This window comes from Culex quinquefasciatus, chromosome 2 (assembly GCF_015732765.1).
Source record: "Culex quinquefasciatus strain JHB chromosome 2, VPISU_Cqui_1.0_pri_paternal, whole genome shotgun sequence".
Lineage (NCBI taxonomy): Eukaryota > Metazoa > Arthropoda > Insecta > Diptera > Culicidae > Culex > Culex quinquefasciatus.
In genome coordinates this window covers 33,009,770-33,035,602 of record NC_051862.1, presented here as the reverse complement: position 1 = coordinate 33,035,602, position 25,833 = coordinate 33,009,770, and the positions used below count along the sequence as shown (strand labels likewise).

At 37.2% G+C, this 25,833-nt stretch overlaps 1 protein-coding gene across 1 annotated transcript in view; it reads left to right on the top strand.

Annotated features, from left to right (window-relative positions):
- LOC6040102 overlaps positions 1–25,833 on the top strand; it is a 424,546-nt gene that overhangs the window by 106,702 nt on the left and 292,011 nt on the right. The window lies entirely within an intron of this gene.

Sequence of the window (25,833 nt, the reverse complement as noted above, 5' to 3'; positions counted from 1 at the left end):
GCAATATTTATTTTACACCCAGGCCTTTTACACGCAGCTGGTTTTTCAATGTTCAGTAAGTTATTCTTGATTATAAAATTCCAAAATATGTGTTACAATAAAGAGCAGCAAATTTCACAGAATTTTCTTTTGAAATATTGAAAATCGGATCATAAGTTCCCGATATATTTGGTGATTTAAAAAAAAACGCGGGAAACAATAAAAAATATTGATTTACCTGTTTTTCAACAAACATTTGCACTATTCTTTAAATAAAAATTACTGCGACTTTTAATTAAAATTGCTTTACCTTGATAACGGTGATTCAAATAAAACTAAATCAAAATAAATGTTGTATTTTAATGTCCCCAAAAACATATAAAAAAAATTTAAAGTTATAAATGAGTTTTTCTGCAAATTACTTTTTAGTGGCAAAACAAGATTTTTTAAATGAGCAAAAACTAATTTCCTGCATCATTTTTTTTTTCAAGGTTAGTTTTCAACAACTTTGCCAAAGACACCAAATCGTAAAAAAAATCATTTAGAAGATAAATACTGAGTTTTTAATTTTTACATTCAATTTTTGTATGAAAAGCTGCCAAATTTGAATTTAAAATTTGAATTCGCTTTGTGAAATTTTGTGTGCCTGTATCGTGTTAAAGAGTGAACCAAAATAACCGTCTGTTGAAGATAACACACCACAGGATCGTGTCCGCGGCTGCCAAGGAAAACATTCCAGAAGACTCGCCAGGATATGTGTCGCATCGGCAAGAGGAATAATACAGGCAGCTGGCCGTCCAGACCCGTACGACTATAAGTAGCTGGCAACGTCCGGATGCTTAGGAGCAGCCGATAAAGAGGGCTACCGGGATTCCAGAAACTTGGTGAGATCTGTCCGAACTAAAACTGTAAAATTCTGCCTACTTATTAACAATCATTAAATACGCGCTGATCCCTGTTTTGCCCGATGGGATTGGAAGTCTAAAGATAGGTCGAGGACTCTTCTGGTTCTTGGTCTATGTTTGGGCGGGGCCAGACAATGCCCAATGACCTCGGAATTGGACCGCAAGGAGCTCTGTCATTCTGAAACGGGTCATTGGAAGCAGTGCGAGGGCTGTCACCACCTAATACTCGGGACTGAGATAACCTGTATCAGCATAACCCAAGACTGATACAAATTATACTTTCCCATAATTTCGCTGCCGGCCAGCGGGTGTTGGGTTGGACCACACACACACAAAAGCTGCCAAATTTGAAGGATGTTTATTTGGACAAACTGATGATGCAAAATGTCTTCTTTGGGACTACGGAAGGCACCCGAAAAGGTTATGCCAGGTTTAAAAATATAATAAATCACATTATAATATTATTTTTAAATTGATAAACAAATTTATTGTGTTTATGATAAATTCATTTAGAAGGTGGCGTTGGGATGTAGAGGGTTGATAGTGACTAAAATTGATAAACTTCATACCATATGGCGTGGTTTTTATTTTTGATCGTGGGAGTAAAACATAAAAAACTGAGGGCTTATCTGCACCAAACAGGAAACATTGCAGTTCTCTACAATGTAACAGTTTGTCCGTACAACAGTTAGCAAAAAACTTGTCGTTTGAATACTGTAAGTCTGAAGAAATATTAAATATTTTAATGATTTGCAAGTAATAAAAAAACAATATTTCAATCCTAAGTTTCAACCATCGTAAAGTAAAGAAAAGGTTTCGTATAATCGTGTACGGAATTCTTACTAAATAATTGTTAAACAATTCCACTTTAGCTGAACAAATCAGATTGGCTCATGGAATTTTTACTCTTTTTAGCAAATTATACTCTAGAAATAAAATTTAAAAAAATGTTGAAAATGTTAGTCAGGTTGAATTCAGGTTTTTTTTTTAAATCCAGCAAGGGGTTTCCAGCATCAAGGATTACTGACCAGTCTAAATGGAATGACCAGGATTACTGACAATATATCACGAATTACTATGATTTCCGAGAATTATTTCGGATTTCCAGAAACCACGCAGAATTGCTCAAATTTATAACAATAACTTGGAATTACTGCCTAGCTTCCAGCATATTGAGAAAAATCTTTGGAATTGGATCGAATGACAGCTGTCAAACGCACAAAACCATGTGCTTGGCAATAGTGCGTCCAACCCGGGAAAAAATTCCCGGGATTTTTATATGTTGTACGGAGAATTCTCGGAATCAAACAAAAACATTATTTGATCTGAGAATTACATAAGTATTACAATTTATAAGTTTAAACTTTTCTAAAATTTTACATTAATTGGTATCATTTTATTTGTAGTCATTTTTGTTTTTTAGCCATCTTAAACCATTTTTTAAGCTGTTTTATTCATGTCATATATAAATAAATAAAAAAATTATAAGATACTTATTTAATTTGAATTAGAAATGTTGTACATAAAATTCAAAGCACAACAAAGAACAACAATAATTTGTTTAAGTTATCAAAAAACTGCTATCCTTGTTTGGATTGATATCAATAGTATTGAGCTAATTCTATAAATTTAAAGCTTGAAAAACATAGCAAATAAAAAGAAAACATAGATATTATGACTTTTTCAAAAACTTCCCGGGAATATATAAATATATTCCCCGTTTTCCCGGAAACTCAAAACCTGGCAAAATTAGACGTCCTGCTTCGAAATCATCGAAAAATTGGGTAACCATCAACATCAGTGTGACAACTGATTTTGGCGATTTTGGCTTTAAAACTATCTAAAAGTGCTATCCTTGTTAAGATTGGTAATAATAATATTGAGCTAATAGTATGATTTAAAGGCATGAAAAACATAACAAATTTAAAGATAACATAGATTTTACGACGTTTTCAAAAAATTAAAAAATATTTTTTTCCGTTTTCCGGGAAACTCAAAACCCGGGAAAATTGGACTTGGAAATCATCGAATAATGGGGTAAATAACAACATCAGTTTGACAACTGATTTTGACGTTTGAGTGTTTTTTCATCCGAATACATTTGAATTACACGGAGAAAAAAGAGTTCCTAAAATCGTGAACAAGTGTTCATGAAAATGGGAACCACGAACAAAGTGTTCAAATTTCATGGTACGTTTTTCAAAATCGTACCATGGGATTTGAACACTTTGTTCGAGGTTCCCATTTTCATGAACGCTTGTTCACGATTTTGGGAACTCTTTTTTCTCCGTGTAGAGAACATCCGAATTAGCGGACATTCTCAATCCGCTCTGTACTTCTTACAACCATAAAAGGCATCAAGGAAAAGCATTCTACCAATTTACCTTTAAAGAATTACTAATAGTTACTTCACAGAAAAAAATATGGTAATATTCAACAGGAAATGGTGACAGATCTTGTGTCATAAAAAAATGATTAATTTTACCTCAGAAAATGATGAATTTTCATCAGTTTTTGATGAATATTCATCAGGTTCACATTTTTACACATTTTAATGTATTATTACTAAAAAAAAGAGGTAATATTCAACCAACCAAATTTTCAACATTCCAAAATTCAACTTTTTTTTCTGTGTTGAATTGATGTGAAATGCACGAATTACTGAGTAACTATGGAATTACACGAATTACTACGGAATTACTAGGTAATTCCAGAATTACAAGAATTACTGCAGAATTGCGAAGTAATTCTGGAATTACTGAATTACTTACTTAAAATCCGAATGATCCCGTACTAGCTGTTTTCTTACATGAAAATTAAGAGGCATTTAATAGAATCATAAAAGGTTTATCGAAATTATCTTTTTAACAGTTGTTTTCTATTATTTTATTATTTTCCGAAGAATGTTTTCACAAAAAAAAGAATCATGGAATTACCAGGATTACTGGGATTATTAAGAATTACCAGGATTACTCTGGAATTACTCAATAAATCCGGAATTACTGAATTACTTGCTCAAATTCCAAGTAATTCCGGATTAGTGACCAGTCTGACACGATGCTGGAAACCCCTTGAAATCCAGCTGTATAATTACTAAGAAAACTAAGAAATCAAACATTTTGTATCGAGATTTGCCCATTCATGCTTCCAAAGTCACCCTGATTCACGGTTCGCGAATTTCACTCTTCACAATCAAAACAACGCACCAGAACAGCTCATTCCCACTCCTCCAGTGGCTGATTTCGATTTCAATTTCAACCACAAAAGAGAGGTTGACATTCAAGTTCCGGCTGAGGGGTGTTACAAAGGGGGGACTCGTGGGTCATGTCTGGGCACGTGGACTGACATTCAGCAGGTCATCCATCAGCTCGTTGTTGATCAATTTTAAAATGGAGGTAAATTTGGGTTGATTTTGTTTTGACGGCGATGCAGTTGAGTTTTGCATCGGATGATGTCATTTTTTGGGACACTTTCACTGAATAATTGATTCCAAATTGCTAAAAATATGTTCAGTGAGCTAAAACACGACGATAGTGACTCTCCGATGCCAAATTGATTGATCGATTGCCACTCACCGAAGTCATTCGTGGCTATTCTTGAAGTTGACGAAACCTCCAACGGACACACGAAACGCGTAACAAGAATCGGAAGTGTCAATTACAGAACAGCTTATCAGCTCTTCCAGCGAATTCCAACGAGCAAAAACTGTGTCACCCCATTTTCTCCGTACACCAACGGGGCCGGGTCTGACCCCCACGGAAGTCACGTCTGACCGTTTGTTTGGGTCGAGCTTAGCTTCTTTTGCTTCTTCGGAATCAGGTGTAATCAAAAGAACAGTTTTCGCCATTTGTCCACGACGACGACGGTCGCGGGCCTGCAACGGAATCGGCCTTTTGTCCAGCCGGGGGACCCGGTTATGAAGAGCTGGTCTGGCCGTACCGTTTTCCAATTGTGTGAAAAATTTACTTTTATTACAATTTAATTATATCATCGTGACGCGGAGAGTTGTGAGTGTGCGCAGCAGTTCTGGTTCTGCTGGGCAAGATCTCTCTACGGTGGCGCGAAAGGGGAAACTTGTTTCGCGAGTACGCACCAAGCTGATGAACTGTTTCGAAGCGAGGCATTCTTTGCAGAAGCCAGAGGAAAAGTGTGGCCAATCTTGTTTGGCCTTTTAAAAAATAATAAAAACACTTTTAATACAAAAAAAGAAAACAAAAACAAATAACAAGAAACAAGACAACAAGACAACAAGACAACAAGACAACAAGACAACAAGACAACAAGACAACAAGACAACAAGACAACAAGACAACAAGACAACAAGACAACAAGACAACAAGACAACAAGACAACAACACAACAAGACAACAAGGCAACAAGACAACAAGACAACAAGACAACAAGACAACAAGACAACAAGACAACGAGACAACAAGACAACAAGACAACAAGACAACAAGACAACAAGACAACAAGACAACAAGACAACAAGACAACAAGACAACAAGACAACAAGACAACAAGACAACAAGACAACAAGACAACAAGACAACAAGACAACAAGACAACAAGACAAGAAGACAACAAGACAACAAGACAACAAGACAACAAGACAACAAGACAACAAGACAACAAGACTACAAGACAACAAGACAACAAGACAACAAGACAACAAGACAACAAGACAACAAGACAACAAGACAACAACACAACAAGACAACAAGACAACAAGACAACAAGACAACAAGACAACAAGACAACAAGACAACAAGACAACAAGACAACAAGACAAGACAATGATGAAATTATCGCCGATCTTTTAATCGTCTAAAACTTTAGATCATTTTGATGAATTATTTGATTTAGAAGAACTGCGTAGAAATGTGTGATCTGGCACCACTGCCTCGTCCCCTCCAAGGAAATTCCCATTCCTGAAAAGCTTGTGTGTTCTCACTTTGGCTCACAAAAACAAACGATTCCTCATGATATCTCTCTGCCCGCGCAGAACGTTCTTCTCGATATCAGCAAGCTTGTTTTTTTCGCCGCTCGTCAATTTAATAAATTCTTTAAATAGCAAGACTCTCTCGCTCAGCTTTGATTTATGCCAGCGGTTCTTCGTCTAATTGAAATCATTTATTGCACCGCCCGGCGGATGCTGCTGCTGCAGAGATTCATGGCCAAGAATATTCTCCCACCGAAAGCGGTCGCTCTGGAGCGTTCCGGGGGAAGGTCGTAAATCAAAATAAATTAAGCCAAAGGATGGAAATGTGATGGGAATGCCTCCTTCTTAATCAATTGAAAATAGTAAAAAGTGTCCCTGAAAAAAAAACTAACATCGTCATAGAATAGGAAAATTCATGAACTCGCCGTAGCAGACTGCTCGGCGATGTCTTCCAGCTCAAAACAGCAGTAAACAATCGTATATTTTATTTCCCTATTGCTGCGCCCTTAAGTGGCTGTTACAATTTGCTTATATGGCTTTTCAATTGACAATCATCTTTCTGTTGACTTGGTCGCAACGCGCTGACATCGAGCAAGCAGTCCAACTTTGTCAATTTATGCCCTTGCGAACAATCGAGCAGCAGAAATTTGAAACTACGAGCCGGGGGATGAGTCGGCGAAAAAAAGGGCCTGGGTCAGTGATGGGACAACGTTAGCGAAATCAACAAAAGTTCAACAACACGTTAAAAACCTTGAACAAGACTGAGCTCTCAATAATCAGACAATTCTGGATTTGAGGCAAGATTGAGAAATGACAAAGATAACATTAGGCAATATAAGCTGACAAAAGACAGAAAAAAGTGAGACAATACTGTGACACGTTTAAGAAAATATGATATTTGAAACAATATTAAGACATTTCAAAACACACAAGACTCAAAAAGAAAACAAAGCTAGACCAAAACGGAACAAGATTTGAGACAAGACAAAGCAATGTTTGGGACTAAGGAAAGATTGCGGCAAGGATTGGAAAATAGCTGAGACAATGCTGAGACAGACCGAAACTGAAACTGACTAGTTGATTGAGACTAGAGCGTCCAATTTCCCGTCCCGGGAAAAAAATTCCCGGGAAATCCCGGGAATTCCCGGAAAAAAATATTTCCCGTTTCCCGGGAAATTTGTAAATTTCCCGGGAATTCCCGAAATGCAAGCGGAGGTTTACATTTTCCTACCTTTCTGCACCAATATATTGAAATTATACAAAAAATAATAATTATTAAACTTGATTTATTTTATTCATTGCAATCTACTGTTCATATTGAACTAATTATTTTGTCTGTAAATTTCATGTCAAGGTTTACTTCAGATAATATTTATTTTTAAATTGAATTTAAATTGACATAATTCATTTTTTTCAAAAAGGGTTCTGCGAGACGAATTTGTTTAAAAGTATTCGAGAAATTACAGCTTGAAGTTATAAATTTATGAAGCACGTGAGCTACCAAGGGCGTAGGCAGCGAATGACAAACATGTTAAAGCTGCCTGAAATAAATCAACTACCACCACCACCAAGGGCGTAACAGGGTTAAATATAAAAAAATATCGATTAATTTCAACCACTTCTACACTTAACTTAACTTAACTTAACTTAACTTAACTTAACTTAACAAAAATCATACCATAAATGAAACCATGAAAAATCGTTAAAAAACAAATTCGTATAATATGGAATCAACCCAAAAAATGCAACCATATTTTCAAAACTCGCTTCATATATTTGAAAACTTTGAGTTGTGGTTTCATGAAATAGTGTTTCAAGTTAAAAAGCGCCAGAAATTAGATTTTTAAGGCAAATTGAATGATTTTCTATTTATTCACATGTAGAAAATACTTATTCTGTTAGAAGTTATTTGCCATGATAATCAATATTTCTGCATGATTTTTTTTTTCATTTCAATTTATGGTCACTGAGAAAAATTTAAAAGCAATTGTATGTTGCCATAGATTATTACTGTTCAAACAATTTGATTGAAAAAATACTACTTCTCAACAAAAAATTCAGATTTTTTTTCGATTTGGTACGATTGAAAGACAGCCTGAAAAATTATAAAATTTATATATTTTCTCAAAGCTGGATGATTTTTTTTACAAGCAGTCAAGCAATTAATTGATCCTAACATTTATTTTGATCATTAAAGTTGCTGTTCTATACAAATGTGTTGCAAAATATTGATCAGAAACAGGATCAGAATGATTTTCGTTGAATTTCAGATTTCCCGGGAATTCCCGGGATTTCCCGGGAAATTTGTTGAAAATTTCCCGTTTCCCGGGAATTTTGTAACCCCGGGAAATTGGACGCTCTAATTGAGACACGTGGCAAGACTAGACTAAAAAATAAAAAAAAAACACTGAGACAAAACTAAGAAAATATTGAACTCAGGTGAGACAAACTGAACCATTTGGACACATCCAAATCATAACATTAATAATAAGACAATGGATTAAAGGTAAAATTGAGACAGGAAGAAGAAAAACTCAGACATTGCTAAGGCAGACTGATGTTGACTTTGAGACAAGTTGAGATAAGACGGCCACAAAGCTGAGAAATGAAAGAAAAGATTGAGACAATACTGAGACACGACTAAGACAATTTGATATTTGATACAATATTGAATCAAGCCAAAACAGAAAGACTCAGAAATGAAACAAAGTTGGATCAAAACTGAACAAGTTTGAGACAAGACAAAAATAGAAGAATGGGACAATACTGAGACAGACTGAAATTTAAACTGACTGATTAATTGAGACATGTGGTAAGACAACACTCAGAGAAATCAGAAAAAAAACAAACACTGAGATAAAACTAAGACAATATTTAACTCAAGTGAGACAAACTGAACCATTTGGACACACACAAATCATAACATTCAGAACTTGACAATGCTGGATTTAAGGCTAAATTGTTAGGACAAAGAAAAAATAAGACATTGCTGAGACAGCACTAAGGCAGACTGATGTAGACTACCTTGATGAGATAAGTTTGAAACAAGTTGAGATAAGACGGCCACAAAGCTGAGAAAAGACAGAAAAGAGTGAGACAATACTGAGACACGACGAAGACCATTTGATATTTGATACAATATTGAAATAAGCCAAAACCGAAAGATTCAGAAATAAAAGAAAGTTAGATAAAAACTGAACAAAATTGTGTCAGGACAAAAAAAGTTGTTACAAAGCTGAGACAAAACTGAGACAGACCGAAACTGTTACTGACTAATTAATTGAGACAAGTGGCAAGACAAAACTCGGAGAAATAAAAAAAACACTGAGACAAAACCAAGACAAAACAAATCTCAGATGAGACAAAGTGAACCATTTGGACACACCAAATTCATAAAATTTTCCCTTCACTGGCTTCCAACTCAGCGGAAGATTCCCGCTCAATTCGCGCCCGTTTTGTTTGACAATTTATGGGCTGCTCAATTCGCGCCGCCGAATCCACAGGTCGTGGAATGGCAATAGTTTTGTTGTCACTCGGTCGGCTAGTACACAAATTCCGGCGGCTAAAGCTGGTGGCAATATAATCTAGTGCCCAGAGCAGTGCGGTGTAAAACACTCGAACTTGGCGGTTAGGTACTGCTGTTATTATGTCGTAAATTTTGAGTTATGGGCGTGAAAAGCTAAATAAATTTATCGCTAATTGCAGCGGGGCACAATGATTGGGGAAGTGTGGACTTTGTGTTGCGCTTGGCGTTGGTGGCATTAAGTGCGCGCGATAAAGACACTGGAGTTTGTACTTTTGCTACAAAGTAAAGCTTGAAATCTGCGTTGAGGTGTGCGCTGAAGGACTTGCAGGGTTGTAATAGAGATTTGTTAAAAAGGTCTGACAATATGGCACTAAATTGGACAAGACGAGACTAGATTAGAAATATAAAGACAAGATGAGACAAGATGCGACAAGATGCGACAAGATGCGACAAAATGCGACAAGATGAGAAAAATGAGACAAGATTTTACAAAGTGGCACAAGATGATACAAGATGTGACATGATGAGACAACATGAAACAAAATGAGGCAAGATGAGACAAGATGAGAAAAGATGAGACATGGCGAGACAAAATGAAAAAAAATATGAGAGAATATTAAGTAAGATGATACAGCATGGGACAAGATGCGACAAGATTAGACAAGATGAGACAAGATGCGACAAGATTAGACAAGATGGGACAAGATGAGACAAGATGAGAAAAGATGAGACAAGATGAGACAAGATGAGACAAGATCAGACAAGATGAGACAAGATCAGACAAGATGAGATGAAATTAGACAAAATGAGAAAAGATGATACAAGATGAGAAAAGATGATACATGATGAGACAAGATGATATTATAAGAAAGAAATGAGACAAAATGTAACAAAATTAGACAAAATGAGACAAGATAAAACAAAAGATGAGACATGGCGAGACAAAAAGAAAAAAATGAGACAAGATTAGATAAGATGAGACAAGATGATACAAGCTGGGACAAAATGAAACAAAATGAGACAAGATGAGACAAGATGAGACAAGATGAGACTAAATGAGGCAAAATGAGACAAAATGAGACAAAATGAGACAAGATGAGGCAAGATGATACAAGATGAAAGAAATGAGACAAGATGAGACAAAATAAGACAAGATGAGACAAAATGAGACAAGATGAGGCAAAAAGAGACAAGATGATACAAGATAAAACAAAATAAGAGACAAGGTGAGAAAAAAGAAAAAAAAAAGAGATAAGATGAGACCAGATGGGACAAGGAAGCATAATGAGTCTATTTTAGATCAGATTAGTTGCACATGATCTAACATGAGACAATTTTAGACAATGTGTCCTGGTTGCATTTTTTTTTGTTATTTTTTCCAATGATATCATTTCTATTCCATTTCCAAGATGAGACAAGATGAGACAAGATGAGACAAGATGAGACAAGATCAGACAAGATGAGATGAAATTAGACAAAATGAGAAAAGATGATACAAGATGAGAAAAGATGATACAAGATGATACAAGATGATACAAGATGATACAAGATGAGACAAGATGAGACAAGATGAGACAAGATGAGACAAGATGAGACAAGATGAGACAAGATGAGACAAAATGTAACAAAATTAGACAAAATGAGACAAGATAAAACAAAAGATGAGACATGGCGAGACAAAAAGAAAAAAATGAGACAAGATTAGATAAGATAAGACAAGATGATACAAGCTGGGACAAGATGAAACAAAATGAGACAAGATGAGACAAGATGAGACTAAATGAGGCAAAATGAGACAAAATGAGACAAAATGAGACAAGATGAGGCAAGATGATACAAGATGAAAGAAATGAGACAAGATGAGACAAAATAAGACAAGATGAGACAAAATGAGATAAGATGAGGCAAAAACAGACAAGATGATACAAGATAAAACAAAATAAGAGACAAGGTGAGAAAAAAGAAAAAAAAAAAGATAAGATGAGACCAGATGGGACAAGGAAGCATAATGAGTCTATTTTAGATCAGATTAGTTGCACATGATCTAACATGAGACAATTTTAGACAATGTGTCCTGGTTGCATTTTTTTTGTTATTTTTTCCAATGATATCATTTCTATTCCATTTCCAAGATGAGACAAGATGAGACAAGATGAGACAAGATCAGACAAGATGAGATGAAATTAGACAAAATGAGAAAAGATGATACAAGATGAGAAAAGATGTTACAAGATGATACAAGATGATACAAGATGAGACAAGATGAGACAAGATGAGACAAGATGAGACAAGATGAGACAAAATGTAACAAAATTAGACAAAATGAGACAAGATAAAACAAAAGATGAGACATGGCGAGACAAAAAGAAAAAAATGAGACAAGATTAGATAAGATAAGACAAGATGATACAAGCTGGGACAAGATGAAACAAAATGAGACAAGATGAGACAAGATGAGACAAGATGAGACTAAATGAGGCAAAATGAGACAAAATGAGACAAAATGTGGCAAGATGACGCAAAAAGAGACAAGATGAGACAAGATAAAACAAAATAAGAGACATGGCGAGAAAAAAGAAAAAAAATGAGATAAGATGAGACAAGATGGGACAAGGAAGCAAAATGAGTCTATTTTAGATCTGATTAGTTGCACATGATCTAACATGAGACAATTTTAGACAATGTGTCCTGGTTGCATATTTTTGTTATTTTTTCCAAAGATTTCAATATCAATCCATGACTTGAACCCTGTCTCATCAGCGAATCCCCCGCGATTGGACTGTTTGTGTTTTTGTTTGCTAATAACTTCTTTCTCTGCTCTTTTCTCTGATTTATTTACAGGTAAGCTCGATTTACTGCCTTTATATTTTCACCTCACCTCAAGGAGAGCTGATCTCGCGCTGGCTTTGAAAATAATCCAGGAAAGAGAGTTTCAAGTGCTGCCGCTGCCACCCCCGACATCTCGCGCGTGCGATTTAGCGCGAAGCTTTAATAGTAAAGCTCCGCACGCGGGCCTGATTGCGAAGGTAAACATTCCAATTTCCGTGCGCGGTTGTTTATGGCACGGAAGATGATGCCGTAATTGCGAACCGCGAAAATTTCCATAATACTTACTGCAATAATAACCGGGGCTGGCGTCCCGGCGGGACAGGGAAGAAAGGGGTTGGCGAACGAAAATCATGACCTTCGACGCCCCTTCTGAGTCTGGGCTTTCGGGAGGGGATTTAATGGTAGCGGACCGTTTTTCACGGTGTGAAAGGCTCTGAATTTTCTGCGATTTAGTTGATTAGAGAAAATGATTGCTTTATTTCGTGCCCGATTTGGCGTATCTTTTTGTGTCAGCTATCGGGAGGGAAGTTATTATTAGACAAAGTATGGCATCACGAGCAACTTGTTTTACAAAGTCAGAAAGGAAGAAAAAAATGTTTGAGTGAGACAAGATTGAGACAAGCTTTAATCGATCGAGATAAGACTCAGACGAAACTGCGTTAAGAACGTGACAAGATTGAGATTAGACTGAGACAAGAATAAAAAAGAAGGAGACCAAACTGAGACAGTTTGAGACAAGACTGAGATAAAAATGAGACAATTGTTTGATTGAGATGAGCCAAAAAAGCCAGGGTTTGCAATCAACGTCATTACTGAGACAAGATTGTGGTAAGAATGAGGCAAGAATATGATAAGACTGATACAAAACTGAGACAGTTTAAGACAAGACTGAGGTAAGAATGAGACAAATTTGGGATAAAGTTGGGACAAGACTAATGAAGAAATGAAACAAGACCGAGACAAAACTGACAAACAAGACGAATGAACGAGACAGATAAAAAGTCTGATGAAGGCATTAGGACAGGATTGGGACAAGACTGAGACAAGAATAGAATAAAATTGGGACAAATATCGAGACAAGGCTGAGTTAAAATTGAGACAAGAAAGGGACAAGACTGTTCAGAAATGGAACACGGCTGACACAAAACTCACAGACTTGCCTTACAGATAAGACTGAGACAAAGTGAGACAAAAGTGAGACACGACTAGGACAAATCAGTAAGCAATACAATTTAGACAGATAAAAGTAACCTTTGAATTACAATTGAATTGAGACAAAATAAAAGCTTAAGCTTAAAATGAACGTTTTTGCCAAGACATTATTCGCTACTTTTTAACCACATCGTTATTAATTCAAAACAATAAACTCAATCTTAATCCTCCCTTAATTACCCACTCATTTTCATAAACCCGCCGCGCACTCGGTTTGTCCGATAATTTGGCGAGCAGTGCGGTGCAGAGATTAACGAGCTTCCAAAGTAATCCGTGAACCATTTACACAAAGCATAAAGCTCATAAATCCGCCGCAAGAAAAAAAGCCCGTCCGCAAAAGGAATGTCCTTTGTGTCATAAACAGTTGTAGGCTTCGTCTCGTTTCGTTCTGCCGAGAAGAATATAAATAAATACTCGTGCAATAAATGGAGCACGATTGTTTCTTCGGCGAAAAACGCCTCTTCTTTTTGGATGCTTTTTTCTGAAGAGGTTTTTAAAAAGGCTTAAAACTCATATAAAGTTAATAATGTAAGACATTTTTAAACTTTTTTATAATTTTATAAACCTTTCCACACCACATCATTACGGTCAATTTCAACTAAAACGAGCGACATAAAACCAATCTCATTTAAATAGAGCCAATTGTCTTGTTAATAAATGGCACTTCCTATTTGTAAACAGGCTCAATTTATTTATTGCCCAACCCCCTTCCAACTCTCTGCCTTGCTTTTATTTTACAGTTTGCCAACAAACTAATCGACAAGTCGACTGTTAGGAAGAGCACTTTTTTACGTCGCCGCCACCACTTTCCTTCAATGGTTTGCTTGCAGGGAGTGTGCAATCTTGACGGTAATTAATTTAATTTAGAATCCATTTAACGGATTTCTTTCACCCGTGTATGAGAAAGACGCGTGAATTTCCGTTAGTGGAGATCTTTTCTTCAGGACTGTGAAAAAAAAAGAACATTTTTTTATTTAATTGACAACATTCAATTCAACCAACCAGCATAACTTTTGAAGGCAGACCTTTCTATTTCCATTCTTCAAATTCATGATATTCAAAGAAAAAGAAAAAAAAAACTTAAAACAAGTATTTAAAATAATCTTAAAAATACTGTTTATTGAAATTACAAAAAAACAACAATTTTCAAAATGTGTAAAAACACCGCTGAGACAACCCTATAGATTAGCTCAAAGTAATATTTGACATTGAACACTGATTGACATTCCAAATTTAACAGTAGATCAAAGTGTCACAAGCCTAATCTAATCTAATCTAATCTATCTAATCTAACACAAACGCAGCTAGTCCGATGAAAGCATGCTGGAAAGTCTTGTGATTAGATTACGCCCCAAGCACTTTTCTTGTCATTATTAATAATTGCAGTACATCCGAGAACACCCGAAAATGTATTGCAAAAATTAAAGCGGCCAGCCCTACTACGTTGTGTTTACCACAGAGAGGATTCTGAGAACGGATCACATTTCACAGAATCTACAAGGGAGGAAGGATGCGTGGACATACCGTACCAAACGCTCCTGTTTACAGTTTCATATGTGTTTTGTATGATGTGTTAAGTGTAAAATATAGTGTGGTTATATAATCAAATAAGTATAATAATGCAATATAATGATCATTTAATAAAATCCCTTCACCTATATATAATAACCACGCACCCAAGCACACAAACAGCGAAACAATAGAAATAAAAATGAGCATGCAAAAACAAGACAACGCGTCCCCGTGGTCAGCGCACTAATCGTAGATCAAAGTGTTACAAGCCAAGGAAAAAATTGAACTCGATTGCTAAAGAAGGAGGCCGAATTGCGTTACTGCCTGGATTGGAATTGAACTACTCATGTAACTATGATCAATTAAGCATTATTGTACCACAAACTAACTGGAATCTAAATATACCTTACAGTTTTAAGCTGCTCAGAAGAAATACGAGCTGCTGCAAAAATAGTTTACATTCGGTCCGAACAAAATGCTTTCAAACGAATTCAAAAATGTTAAAAATGAAACTCAATGCAGGAAAATGCCTTAAGGCTCAATTTCAGTTAATTGCTTTTTTTGAAAAAAATATTTTATTTGTTTTGCAAAAAAAAAATTGTATTGTGTTATGTTTAAAATATTGCCGACAATCAACAATATTTCCAAAACGTGATTTAATAATTTGAGTCGCTCGAGAATATTAAAATATTATTATGCTGATAATTCAAAATTGGCAGACATGATATTAAATTTAAAGCAAAATATCTGTTAAAATTACAAGGGGATTTGGTTAATCGAGCCAGTCATATAAAAATTAAAAATAAATAATCTGAACATTTTAGGAAATTTTTCTAGTTTAGAAATTAGAGCTATTTTCCTCACATTTTTTTTTATTTGGTTATAACCGCATGATCATTATCATGGTTTTCACAAATCAACTTTTCCTTGTATTTTTTTAATTTGTATGAATCTTTGTCAATGCATTTCCTAGGTATGTCAAAGGATGCCGTTTTGAATGATTAGTTTTTCAAACAAGGCTCCATTCAATATATGGGCTGGTCATACAAAATGGGTATGTGAATATTTGGAAATCTTTTTCTTGAGAAGGGATTTTATGATCGATTTGGTGTCTTCAGCAAAGTTTTAAATCATGATTGAGCACGGAAAGAATAATCATCGGATTTTTTATTTAAATTTTTTATTTTTTAAATTTATATTTTTTTTTATTTTTCGCTTTTATATGTTTTAGTGGAATCCGCGTCTTTTGCAATAGGGTGCCCGTGGGAGTCGCTCAACCTGCATTCCTGTCACACATGAGGTCTGCACAGCTGATTCCACGTAGATTTTCCCCGCCAGTAATGACAGGAAACGTTGACAAACGGAATATGTTCCAAAATCATAAGTGGTTTTTAACATATGAAGGGAAATCATCGTGAACTGGAACTGCCGGTCGTTAGCCCGGGTAAAGTGGAAACGTTGAGATGATTGTTGTCCTCTGCTCTCATCTCGCAAAAATCCATACAGAGAACCAAGTCCCATTCAACCGGCTCCGTGGCTTAATGGTTACGACTTCTGTCTCCCAAGCAGAAGGTTCAGGGATCAAATCCCGGTCGGTACCTTTGAAATTTGGAATCAGGAATTTGAATATGAATAAAAACTAAAATGAATCAGGTGGGATTCGAACTCACACCTTTGGATTGGTGGTCTGGGACGCTAAGCAGTCGGTCATCAGAAGGTTTACACTCTAGCAGTGAATTGATCCGTAGTGTTGAAACATGTTATCTCTTCTTCTTATATTATTAAATACGCGCTGATCCCTGATTTGCCTGAGGGGATTGGAAGTCTAAATATAGATCGAGTTTCCTTCAGATGCTTGCTTCTATGTTTAAGCGGGGCCGAACAATGCCCAGCGACCTCGGAATTGGACCGCAAGGAGCTCTGTCATTCTGAAACGGGTCGTTGGAAGCAGCGCGAGGGCTATCACCACCTAATACCCGGGACTGAGATAAGTTGTATCAGCAATTCGGCATATACAAAGTCTGATACAAACTATACTTTCCCATAATATCGCTACCGGTTAGCGGGTATTGGATTGGACCACACACACACACACATCCGCGTCTTTTGCAATAGGGTTAAGGCTGGTGAAAATTCTGACATCGAAGATAAAAGTATTTAAAAATAGAATGATTTCTGAAAGAAAAAAAATAAATATTGCCAAACTGAATTTCAAAAATCAATTTAATATCAAAAATAAAATTTGCTAGCGGAGATCAAATAACTCGTTTTTTTTAAATGAAGTGTGCCATTTTCAAGTTATTGTTATTTTGAGGTAATTTTTTTCAAAAAAAAATGTACCGTTTTTAGTCAGAGCGATAAAAAATTTCCTGCAATCTTCTTTCTTTGCCTTTGTTGGTTGACTACTTGTTGCTGAGATACAATCTCTTAAATCTTAAATTTTGAGAAAAATGATTTTTTTTCTCATTTTCATCATTCGATATTTCGTAAATTATTGGTTCGACTCTTAATGATAGAAAATTTGTTGTGAAATTTTCTGCACATTTCTGTGTACATAATTTTAAATTTTCAGAAAGCAATAGTTCATCAAAACCTTAAAATAAAAATTCTCGAAGAAAAATGAAACACTCAAAAAATACTATAGATTTACCCTAAAATGACATCCCTCATACAAAATTTAATGGAAAATTTAATTTGCATGTGCGACTACTATTGTTATCCAATCGAGCATATATTTGTTATTAAAGCACATTACATTTAAATTAGCCTTTTAATGAACTGCAAATTGCTCTTTTTTTTTGTTTGATGCCCAAAAATATTATTGAAAGTTTCTTTTAACTTTTTTTTCTTAATTTTGATTTAAGTTTTTAAAGATATTCAAAAAAACGTTGTATACCATCAAAATACATGATGCCATCATTTTTAATATTTGCGGGAATGCTAGTTCATTTCATTTTGAGTGTCATTGCCTTTTGAATAGGTACTTCATTGATGATTAATGACCATCCCATCTATTACGACACACACTTGCCAAGCAAAGTTGGACACATGTCTTGAGCCACATCTACCCATCGTGTGTCAAAAGTCATTGAACCAAATATTTGACAATCGCTCGCACATCATCACATCACTCTCCGGTAGAACTCTCACGAAATCACGATTTTTAAGCCGCGATTCGCTACCGAAAACGGAAACCCGAACTGGTTTTCCATCACACTGACTGATGTTGATGGCATCGATCAACGTGAATTATCGCCACCAGATGGTGCTGCCAAACCTTTCACGCTACCACGTGGTCATGTACCTCTTCCTCGCAGGGTGTCCGTCGAAGGGTTTTTGGTCTAGTTCGGCCCCCCTTTTTTGGACTTGCTAAACATCGACGACCAAGCCATGCAAATGTAGGTCTTCAATCAGGCTGCTGCAACTCCGAGCTGAAGTTGCGCAAAGATCTTGCTCGGTACATCCCGCCAAAACATCTCGGAATTCTCTGCAGAATCGGCATTTCATTTAGTTTTGAGCCAAGTAAAATTTAAATATAATCTGAAATAAACATGCCAACTTTCCAGAGAATTTCTCCGCTTCCAACATCAAACTAAGCCCCTCCGAAAAGACAATTACTTACCTCGCAGTGAGGCTTTCATCCCCAAAGAGTCGTATTGCCCCGTCGTCCCCTTGACGAGACGACGTTGTCGTGAACAATTAAGACCAGACCGGCCGCAGAACATCGCCAAATTAAGGTGGCGCGCGATATTCAGCAATCGCCACGCGCTCTTTGGCACCACTTTCGAAGATTTATCTGAGCACAGACTTCGCCTCGGATGAGTCAGGCTTTGAGGCTGTTTTGACATGCAGCTGAGCTTTTTCGGGCGACTCAGCTGTCGCGCCCTGGTTGAGGCTGGTTGGAGATGGCTTGATCGGATAATTAAAACTGAAATCGGAGCTTTTAGAGCGGGCGCACATTGATGGATCTCAATTTGACGTGATTTTAATTTTTTGTGCTCTTTTCGAAAGCCTCACCGAAAATACCGGGCTGATTGCGGCTTGATAACTGAACGTGTGTACACCATCTGCCGCTGATGAAACAGACTTGGAACAGATTGACGAAGGAAAGTGAATTGGTGTCGGTGCGAAGCGTTGAATACTTTGCAATTTGCATGGTTGTGAAGAGTGTTTGCTTAACATTTAGGACTCGTGATTGTTTTCATGAGTACTTAATTATTGCTTAAAGATGGAAGGCAATGTATCTGTTACATCAGGTTATGCAAATTATTTACTCATTTATGTTAGCAGTAGTTTTGAGTAGTTTCAAATTAATTCGAGAAAAAACTTTCAAAAAAACAAAAACATCATAAATGGAGTGACCAAACTTGGTGACCAATCGCAATCTACTTTGCTGCAACCCGGGTACCACTTCAGCCTCACGCCCAGATCGCCTATGCAGATTACTGCCTCGGATGCTGCATCCACAGTAGCATCAGCGCATCAGTCCTCCTCTCTCCGCAGGTGAGGTGTGCCTCACCCAGGTCCTCTCCGATGCTAACCCCATTAAACTAGCAAATTACAATTTAATCAGCGATCAGCCGATTTTTCATCGCCACGGACGATTAAGTCGCGCCGGCAGCCTCCTCAGCTTCAGGGGGAACGAGTTTTTCCAGTCACTTCTTCGGCGCGGCTGCGGCTCGCTCAGTTTAGTCTGATATGCTATTTTTAAACCATTTTCTATCTTGGCTTTGTGGGGGGTGGCGTGGCGAGGCGGGGGTGGTTTTGGGGTCCAACTCGGGCTGGCCCCGCGGAATCGCCACAGATGATGACGTTGATTAGCTGGCTGAACGTATAATCATCGCACGGACGGGCAGAGAGATTCGAAGGGACGCCGTTTGCTGAGGAGGGAGGGTTGCCCGTACGTTCTACCTGCTCAGTGGCTCAAGGTTTTCTTCTGCCGAAGTGACCGCGGAACAGTGGTCAAATAATGGTCATTTTTTGAATGATCAAATCAAGCTTTACACTTGTAGAGTTCAAAGAAAAGTTCTATCTTTTTTTTACACTAAAAAACGATACAAAAGATGCCTAGATATCATCAATTGGCTGATTGAGTGATACTTTTTGAAACCCATTTTAAACAAATATACCGTCAGTGGGGGTGACTATGGGTCAAAAAACGATACACCTCTTAAATTTCTTAGTAACAAAAACAATCAAAATATCATCGGAAATCTTTCAACGTAGATTTGTTCTCAAATAGTTTACTAACATTTTCCCAAAATATGGTGGATTTTGATGAACACTACCTTAAATGCCAATAGTTTGAAAAATGACCCGTTCTCACCCCTTACAGGGGTCATTGGAACATATGAAACTAAAATGATGCTCACATACAACGATATGGTAAAAACAAGTCATCCAACAGTTTTTCTTGTTCGAGGGAATCGTATTGACATGCTACAATGTTTGAAGTAGATATGTTCAAAAATTTGGGTCAGTTTTTGAGCAATTCCAACAAAAATATTAGAAAAAATATTTTCGAGGGGTCATTTTTGGCCCAAAACGTACCTCAACTTAAGACAGCTACCAAAATAACAGCATTTGTTCTAGGAACGAGATTTTTTCAGCGAAGTCATCTTAACATGTCCCCTACACAACCCTTTTAACAGAATTTAGTTTCATTGAGAAGATCCTGAGTAATGGTAAAATCCGTAAGAAATCACTTTGACCCAATCTCACCCTCCAGACCCAATGTCACCCCACTGACGGTATCTATAACTCAGCAACTAAATATCGATGCCGGTGTGCTCTCTTGTACTAAGCTTGCTTCAACCAAACTTCAGGACAATGTACATAAAGGTCAGCCAAACAAAACGTGTTTGTTATTGTTTACATACTAAGAGGGAAAAGCTTTTTCAAGTTAAGTTCAATTTATTTTCTCTCGGACATAGCAATCTTCATAATCTAGCTTATTTTGTGAAAATTCGGATTTTCATGGCAATATTTACAGTCAACCTTCAAAAAAATACTAGGAAATCATATATTGGCTATATTGGTTTTTTTACAAAAACCTATTAACAAGTTTGCGACTTTTGAAAAATCACTCAGTGCGAATCAATACTCGTAAACATTTTAAACCACAATTTTGAGGCTTAAATACAGTGAGTAAAATATTTGTCCGTACCCCCCATACGGAAAATGTTTGTGATATAAAAGTTCATAAAATACGACCAAAGTACCATGTTTTATACATCAATCGACGCGGCAGAATATCCTCTTTACTACACTGTCATTGGATTTGCAAAAAACTTTTTCTAAAAAAATACAAAAATGTTTTACTGAAAATAGTCAAAAAAAGAGGTCAAATAATTGTCCGTACCCCTAATAAAAGTACAAAATCTGATCGATTTAAGTGAATTCATTTATGAAATGTTGTTTCTGTGTCAAATACTAGTACCTCTAGCCAGTTTGTGACAACTTTGAACTTCTGATAACTTTGTTAAGTTAGTTTATATTGAAAATTTGTTTAAATTTAGTTTTTTATGTAAAACTTATCAAAACATTAGTTTATAATCAACTATTTTTATAAAATTGCTATTTTATGTTGTAAGAGTCTCTATTGAACAAGTTTTAACAATATTTGTTCGAAATATACATTGTTTTCATCTTTTTTATTGACATTTTTCGACCAAAAATACTGTTTCGGAACAATACCGTTAAACAATCCGGATTGTCCCGGAACCGGTTTAACTCCTCGGAGGGAAATTTTGTGGTGGTCAGATAGAAGACAAAAAAACCCACCTCTTGCAATTTGAAGCATCCAATTTCGTCCACTACAGCCCGATTACGAGTCCCTAGTCTGAAATTTGAAATTTTCAAATTCCTCAAGCAAAACATTCTAACCCAGGCCGGTACAGAAATTCTCAGCACGGAAAGTGAAAATTTCAAATTTCAGTCTAGGGACTCGTAATCGGGCTGAAGTGGACGAAATTGGATGCTTCAAATTGCATGAAAAATGTCAATAAAAAAGATGAAAACAATGTATATTTGGAACAAATATTGTTAAAACTTGTTCAATAGAGACTCTTACAATATAAAATAGCAATTTTATAAAAATAGTTGTTTATAAACTAATGTTTTGATAAGTTTTACATAAAAAACTAAATTTAAACTAATTTTTAATATAAACTAACTTAACAAAGTTATCAGAAGTTCAAAGTTGTCACAAACTGGCTAGAGGTACTAGTATTTGACACAGAAACAACATTTCATTAATGAATTTACTTAAATCGATCAGATTTTGTACTTTTATTAGGGGTACGGACAATTATTTGACCTCTTTTTTGACTATTTTCAGTAAACTATTTTTGTATTTTTTTAGAAAAAGTTTTTTGCAAATCCAATGACAGTGTCTTAAAGAGGACAATCTGCCGCGTCGATTGATGTATAAAACATGGTACTTTGGTCGTATTTTATGAACTTTTATATTACAAACATTTTCCGTACGGGGGGGGGGGGTACGGACAAATATTTGATTCACTGTAGCTCAAGAAACGATTGTGTGTTTGCAAACTGTGCTTGCGAAATTTCGACTTTGTTTGTGATAGCTGACAGAACACTACAATCGTCTTCACCACGATAACCTGATTTTTACATTTTACTTTCGTTCGTTTTACACACAAAGGAATGAGTGCTACGCAAAGTCACTCACACAGTCATTGTCTTCTCTCCAGGGAAAAAAATCACTTAGAGAGCGGTTGTTTGACATTCTACCAAGATTCCGATCATCTCTCCAATGATAGCAATCATATGACTTCTGTCACCACGCAGCATACACTAGGAAAAGAGAGACAAAAACGAGAGAAAGAGCACGTTATCTCGTTCGGGCGGCTGCTTGAGTGGTGCTCATTTTTCGTTCGTTTCGTCTTTGTGTTTACATTCACCGATCGTCGCCAAGCAATGACGATCATGATAGGCGTTGTGTGTCAGCGATCAAATATCGTTTTGGGAAATGATCGCTGACAGATTGTTCTATCAAATATTGAGCAGTCCCATTCAATGGGGATTGTTTGCAGATTCGGAAAAAAAATCTTAGCGTTGATATTAACGAGGCTACTTATTTTAATGTTTCATAGAATAAGTATAAACTTATTGTTACAATGAATTCAAAAGAAACAAATTTATTACTTTACTCTTTTTAAATTTTTGGCACTAGTCAAAAAACAATCCCGGGTTCCGAGATTTCCCGGGAAATGGCCAAATTCAAGTCACGATTCCCGAGAAATTAAAAATCTCGAGAATCGTCACCCTCTAGCCGTGAGTCAGGGTATTCAAAAACACCCTAAAAATCAAAAAAATAAATTAAAAGGGTTTATTGAACCTTTTCAATAAACTCCAATTGTGTTGGAGCAAATAATAAATTATTTTCAAATCACCGTTTCAACAGTATTGTCCAACTGTCCCCTCGTAGAATGTAAAGATGCAGTTCGCCTACCCACCAACTGCATTGCCCAAGATCGGTCGGTCAAATTTCGAAACAATCCTCCCTCTCTCTCTCTCGTGCGCTCATCGATGGGGCCACACATCCTCTCTGATCCAACGCCGCCGCCGCCAATTGTATCCCCTCCCAGTGGGAGGTGTGGTGCCTTTCGTTCAATCGATAGTAGCAGCAGCTAAGGGATGAGGCAATTAAACAACTCAATTGGGTGCGCGCTGCGATCTTTTTTGCGTCCGTGGGGGCAGTAAAATGTTAGATTAGCGATTGATAGCTCAGAAGGGAAAATCAATTAAGAGCCCATTTTACGTCGACTTGGGACACGTGGTTGGCGTCTGTCAAAATCGGCGACATCCAATCGGCGGCTGCGCAATCGGTTCGAAATTGGAAAAGTCCTAGCATAAATCATATCTTGTCCCCTGGCAGCTCCCGTGAAGAGATGTTCATCGGATTATTTTCCCGTCGGACGTGGCAGTAAGTAGCCCTTTGGCGGCCACGGCAGCGGCCCTGTCAAGAACTGAGGCACATGCCGAGTCGCGGAATGCCGCCAAAAGAAAAGGAAGCTTAAGTAAAAAGGCTTGTTATGCGATATCAGAGTGCGCGCGCGCGTTCCCGAAGTTCCGGAATCTTCTCCCGGCAATGGCGGCGTAGAGCTCTGGGGATCGCGTGATCTTCTTTGATCAACCCGATATCGGACCGGAGGATTTATGTTACACCCGAGCGAGATTTATCATTAGACGCGATGAGGAACCTTCTACTTACAGCTGGGAGTTGCACGGAGGGAAATGTGACTCAATAATTGCCTTTTCAAGCGTTTGATTTCCAAAAACCAACTTCCCTCCGTGTGCACGGTCAACTTTCTTATCGCTCGGAACTCGGCACGATTTGGCTTGCGAATCGGCGGCAGAACGATCTGCCAATCTGCGTTTCTGTCTGCTTCTGCTGAAGAGGAACGGAACATCTCCCTGAAGATTTGCGGATGTTAATGAACGATAGTAGAGTAGCTGCTCCTCCTGGCACGTACTCCGATATCAGCTAAGATTTTCTCGCAAGGTACTGACCGTTAATCGTGGCCTTGCAGTGGTGGAGTTTGGGCCCAGCGTGAGTTCCATTTCCACTCTAATCGGTATCACGTTGATCTGCAGATGCAGATGGGATTCCTTGCCAAGAGATTGCTGAATTCCAAGGGAGATTCTGGCACGTTGATAAGGGTGCACTTTTGTGTGGTCTTCAGTCATCATATCTCTCACCATAGGCTTGAAAATTTTTTTTATCGTTTTTTTACTACCTTTAATTTGAGAACTAACCTGATGTTCTATTCTTCTATATCACTGATCAACTAGTTCAAAACCAACACCCAAGAAGTACGTCATCCACCACGATCGGTGATCGTCCCACGCACGTGCAAGTACCCACGTACATGCGCCCCAACTGCTGGGTGTGGCGGGGCAACTTTATATATTGAGTGATTAAGTGCTATTTAATTGATGTTTGACGCGGTCGGTGGATTTTTCCCCTCGGGTGTCAACAACTGATTAGTTTATTTTCGAGGGCACATTTCTCGGCTCTGGCTGACGTCTTTGCATTCCATTTCCAGAGGAATCGACTGCTTTACAGGTTCTGGTGGGAAGGTGGGCCCTCAAAGTACTTGGGCCAAGGGAACTGGAGATCGTTTGCCGTTGTGTCGGCTTGTTTATTTGATTAGAAATTGATGTTGATTTATGTGCTTTTAAGGGGAGCTGACGTTCTTTACAATTTACAAAGATGGTTGGTCGATACTAGGCCGATAGCAGACACTATTCTCTAGTTGAGGACATGATCTAAACTACTTCACATTTACTACGAGATACCACTTATAATTTTTTTTGCGCCAGGCTGCAACATTGTAGAATTTATTGAAAATTTACTCAAACACAATCGCAAACATCCGCAAGATAAACCAACCATCAGATGTCAAGCCACAAACATACAGTTTACAACTCAATCGTAATTCCACACATTTTCGCATCCAACAAAACAAAATTGAATATCATGCCATCATTAAGCCGAGATCGATCCGTACACACCATCAGAAAAAAGAAATAAAAGAACTCCGTGATTTACGAGTATCTTGACTCCTGGAGGCCTGACCAAAGGCAGAGGTGCCGCGGCCGACCACAGCCAACCGGCCAAAGAAAACCTCATTAAAGTATAAAAATCATACTTATTATTTATCACCCCTCGCGCGTACTAGAATTGATTCTGGAAAGGAGGGAGATTCCTTCTCGCGCTTGTAGAGAACGATGGATTTGTTCTATTCTGGATGGATCGTTGGAGGGGGCTAGCTAGTTACAGTTACGGACGGTCTTCAACTAAAAACTAAAAACTAAAAACTAAAAACTAAAAACTAAAAACTAAAAACTAAAAACTAAAAACTAAAAACTAAAAACTAAAAACTAAAAACTAAAAACTA